This window comes from Micromesistius poutassou (assembly GCF_964030765.1).
Source record: "Micromesistius poutassou genome assembly, chromosome: 14".
NCBI classification, from domain to species: domain Eukaryota; kingdom Metazoa; phylum Chordata; class Actinopteri; order Gadiformes; family Gadidae; genus Micromesistius; species Micromesistius poutassou.
In genome coordinates, this window is record NC_140284.1 from 1,120,117 (window position 1) to 1,125,749 (window position 5,633).

The 5,633-nt window shown below is 50.4% G+C and overlaps 1 protein-coding gene across 9 annotated transcripts in view; it reads left to right on the forward strand.

The window, feature by feature from the left end:
* obsl1b (obscurin like cytoskeletal adaptor 1b) overlaps window positions 1-5,633 on the forward strand; it is a 48,417-nt gene that overhangs the window by 29,425 nt on the left and 13,359 nt on the right. The window lies entirely within an intron of this gene.

A 5,633-nucleotide genomic window follows, 5' to 3' on the forward strand; every position in this document is an offset into this window, starting at 1 on the left:
GGATATATCTAACTAATAAGTGGTGCAGGTTTTAAGCACCCACTGTATCTCACGTCATCTCTTGAAGCTGTGATCCAGACTTGTATTTTTTGTTCCTTTTGCTGTTGCTGTCTCCCTTGCTCAGCACCTTTTATTGCTCTTTAGCGTTAAACAAAGCTCAATATGAAAATAGTTGATTGATTGACTGAGTGTATTTTCCCAAATTCAGAACCACCGGTGACGTTCCTCAAAAATCTGGAGGACCAGAAGTTTCCAGAAGGTTCAGTGGTGTCGATCGAGTGTGAACTGTCGCGGCACAATGTGGACGTTCATTGGATGAAGGCAAGAAGTCCTCTGACAAGTTGTGTTTTGCATGTTTTGCACGTACACAGTAAGAGCTGGACATGATTCAAAGGAAATCCACAAATATCCCCCAGTCACAATGGATCCTGCACAGGCAGCCACCCATGGACCAAGTATCTGATAACTTCTATCCATCCCCATAGTAGCACACATGATAGGTGCCCTCTAGATTGAGGCTTTACACCGTCTAAATGGAGACCCAGGGCTCCGGTGGCTCAGTGGGATAGCTCTGATGCTTACACTCCTAGATCCAGGAATCTGGGTTACTGTCTGGCAAGAGGGTGCATGTTGTCCCTAATGGTCAGAAGGGGCTTCTCCAGGGACTCTGGTCCACTGGACTCTGAGCTGTTTACTGAATCTCCAAATAATGCTGGCTAGACTAACTGGCTAGGCTAACTTGCTGCTGAGGACAACCAATTGGACTAACAGGTTATTGCTGTCTATTGGTAGAAGAGTGTAGTGTGTGAGCATGCAGTGAGACGGGCAGCTATCCAGGGCGTTTCATGATTTCAAGGCTCCTTATTGGGATAGGTTTGAATACTCTAATGCCGCTTTTCCACCGACAGTACCAGCTTAACTCGCCACGACGTAGCGCGGTACGACTCGGTTTGGTTCCAGGCACGTCGCGTTTCCATCTAAAAAAGAACCTCTTCAACGTGGGCGGCTCGTCATTAGGGTTTAATCCCGGGAGACGGGATTCCCGGGAAATCTGATCAAGACTATTTCCTGATTATGGTTAGGTTATGATGGGAAACGGGAAATAAAATAAAATTAAAAAATGCAATGAGTGCGCATCTATTGGTGTCATACAGTAACGTTGATGGAGGCAAAACCCGAGCCCTGGGAACGGAGCGACACACACGCTGATCCGCGGCCCCTCGGGAGCCGGTCCGTGGACTCCAGCCACACCGGACACACACGACCACGCGCAGCCTAACTCTGGCCCCGGGAAAGGAGCGACACACACGGCGAAACGCTGATCAGTGTCCCCTCGGGAGCCGGTCCGTGGACTCCAGCCACGCCGGCCTGTTTACGTCACACAGAAGTACCAGCTCAGCTCGCTTGGAACCTCGAAGGAGGTGCTACTAAAAATAGTACCAGGTTCTTTTTTTTGGCGATGGAAACGCAAAAAAAAGGCGGGTCGAGGCGAGTCGAGGCGAGTTGAGCTGGTACTGTCGGTGGAAAATGGGCATAACACAAATCTCACCTGGTCTCCAGAATGGAGCGGAGGTGAAGCCAGGAAAGGACCTGCGTATCTTTGCCATGGGGAGAAAACGCTTCCTGCAGATCATGAAAAGTGTGGTGGGTGATTCTGCCCGGTACACATGTGACGTAGGGGACACCTCTACTTCCTGCACCTTGGAAATCTACGGTAAATCAAACTCTCTTAGGCTAGTGGGCTGTAAACATATACAAACAGGTCCGACAGGAATCCTTCCATAATACTATGACGTTTTTTTTCAAAAGCAAAATTCAGATACATGTTATAACTTAGGCACTACCACTGGTCCAATAGCTAGTACACCTTATCTGGTCGGACTGTAGACCAACGGTAGTTATGAAGTCTTCTAGTGTGGGCTATAACCTTCCACCCCAGCTGCAACATCGCCATCTACAGGACTGTGGATGATATTACAGTCCCAGGCAGACTGAAACAGGATAGGCAACACGTGAAGAATGCCCCGTTACTGCAGCTGCAAGTGGTATCAATAATCCAAAAGAAGTGCACTGAACTACACATCAGGTGTATACAATAAGTGATAAACCTATACTGTATGTGTCTCTCCCTGAGTAGTTTGTACCTATTTTCTCTAGCATATTTACATTGGTTGACTTGGTTCAAAGGTTAGGGTTTCTCATTAGTGCTTGTATTGGGCGGTGAATGAACGTCTAATGAGCCACTCTTCCACGGCCCTGACCCCCCCCCCACCAGAGCGGGAGGTCCTGGTGGTGCAGGGCCTACAGGACCTGGCCGTCCAGGAGGACCACAACGCTGTGTTTGTGTGCGAGCTGTCGGTGGACGACGTCCCGGGGGAGTGGTACAGGAACGGGGACAGGATCCAACCCACCAGCACCGTCAAGATACGCCAGGAAGGTACGCAGAGAAGACACTTACATATTGCCATACACAGAATGCATCTATTGTGTATTTGGTGCCTTTATAACCCCTAGTTGGGCTACTCAATGTCACTATTTTATATTAATTATATACATATTGTATATTAATGATAAGCCAACAAAAAGCTTGTAAAATGGTTAAAACATGAAAAGTATGACTTGGTTATTCAAAAATGTCATACAAAACGTCTTTGAATTGATGGCTGCATCTGCACAAACTCTTTTTTATATTGGCAGTTAGTACTTTGTTGGCTACAGGGAATGGGATGACCTAGAGATTGTAGGTGCACTTGTTTCTATGAACATCCGTACTGTAGCGACCTTTTGGATAAAAGCATCTGCTATGTCCCCTAAATGTGAATGTATATGTTAACGCTGCTCACCGGGGGCACCTTCCAAAGGCCCAGAATGCCCAGAATTATTTTGCTCTTGACAAACGGAAAAAGGATTTGTACATTTCCCATAATAAAAATTACAATTATAAATAGCTAAGTTTTAGTAACCCCTGTAGGGTATACAAGCACGATGCAGATCCTGTGAATATTGGACATTTGTTTATGTTTCAGTTTCTTTCTTTAGTTTTTTTAGTCCTTGGTTATTATCTTGGGTGTTATTCTTTCAGGGACCAAACATTTCCTGCTGATGGTGAACGTGCGAGGGGAGGACTCTGGAGAGATCCGGTTTGTGGCCAGACATGTTGAATCTGTGGCCAAGCTGAAGGTGGAAGGTATATAAATGTACTTTATAAATGTATCATGATATCGAAGAAAAAATGCAGGAAAGGAAAATACTTATTTTATGCCGTACTGTATTATTGACTCCTGTGACCTCCTGATGTTTATCAGATTGTCTAAAGAGAGCTTTTTATAGTTTAAAACATATTGCCATAAATAAAGAAGGGATTCTACATTGTTACTACGGGGGGACATTAGCTCTAAGCTTAGTCCAGAACAATTTCCTTGACGTCTAATATAATAGACTCTATAATAGACTCTTGTAAAGTAAGCGCAAACAAGAAGTAAAAATCTGTCTACCACACACCTACATTTAAATGGTCCTCATTTATATAGTCCTCATTTATCTAAAGCGCTTTACAGTGTTGACTGACGTTCACCCGTTCATGCACACATTCACACACCGACGGCAGGAGCAGTCAGGGTGAGGCGTCTTGCTCAGGGACACCACGACACTCAGCTAGGAGGAGCCGGGGATCGAACCAGCAACCTTGTGGTTACCAGCCAACCCGCTCTACCTCCTGAGCTAATACCGCCCCTATGTTATTTAAGATTTAAGATATTTTCTAATCAGGGAATCTATATTAGCATATGCTATTGCTAAACATGGGAACGACGCTTCCTGTGTTTCCTCCCTAGAGCCCAGGCAGGGGGTGAGGCCTGGCCTCTAGGGCGCCTGTTAGGATGGACAGCTGCCTCGCCCGTCCACCCCAACACACACACCACGCCGTCCACCCCAACACACACACCACGCCGTCCACCCTAACACACACACCACGCCGTCCTCCACCCCAACACACACACCACCCTCCACCCTAACACACACACCACCCTCCACCCTAACACACACACCACCCTCCACCCTAACACACACACCACTCCACCCTAACACACACACCACCCTCCACCCTAACACACACACCACCCTCCACCCTAACACACACACCACCCTCCACCCTAACACACACACCACCCTCCACCCTAACACACACACCACTCCACCCTAACACACACACCACGCCGTCCACCCCAACACACACACCACACCGTCCACCCCAACACACACACCACGTCCTCCACCCTAACACACACACCACGCCCTCCTCCCTAACACACACACCACGCCGTCCACCCTAACACACACACCACGCCGTCCACCCCAACACACACACCACGCCGTCCACCCTAACACACACCACGCCGTCCTCCCTAACACACACACCACGCCCTCCACCCTAACACACACACCACCCTCCACCCTAACACACACACCACCCTCCACCCCAACACACACACCACGCCGTCCACCCCAACACACACACCACGCCCTCCACCCTAACACACACACCACGCCGCCCTCCACCCTAACACACACACCACCCTCCACCCTAACACACACACCACCCTCCACCCTAACACACACACCACCCTAACACACACACCACGCCGCCCTCCACCCTAACACACACACCACCCTCCACCCTAACACACACACCACGTCGTCCACCCCAACACACACACCACTCCACCCTAACACACACACCACGCCCTCCCCCCTAACACACACACCACGCCCTCCACCCTAACACACACACCACGCCGTCCTCTCATCCACCCTAACACACACACCACCCTCCACCCTAACACACACACCACCCTCCACCCTAACACACACACCACGCCGTCCACCCCAACACACACACCACGCCCTCCACCCTAACACACACACCACCCTCCACCCTAACACACACACACCACGCCGTCCTCTCCTCCACCCTAACACACACACCACCCTAACACACACACCACTCCGCCCTCCACCCTAACACAAACGCCGCCCTCCACCCTAACACACACACCACCCTCCACCCTAACACACACACACCACGCCGTCCTCTCCTCCACCCTAACACACACACCACCCTAACACACACACCACTCCACCCTCCACCCTAACACACACACCACCCTCCACCCCAACACACACACCACCCTCCACCCTAACACACACACACCGCCCTCCACCCTAACACACACACCACGCCGTCCACCCCAACACACACACCACTCCGCCCTCCGCCCTAACACACACACCACGCCGTCCTCCACCCTAACACACACACCACCCTCCACCCTAACACACACACCACCCTCCACCCTAACACACACACCACCCTCCACCCTAACACACACACCACCCTCCACCCTAACACACACACCACGCCCTCCACCCTAACACACACACCACCCTCCACCCTAACACACACACCACGCCCTCCACCCTAACACACACACCACCCTCCACCCTAACACACACACCACCCTCCACCCTAACACACACACCACCCTCCACCCCAACACACACACCACGCCGTCCTCCCTAACACACACACCACGCCGTCCTCCACCCTAACACACACACACACCACCCTAACACAC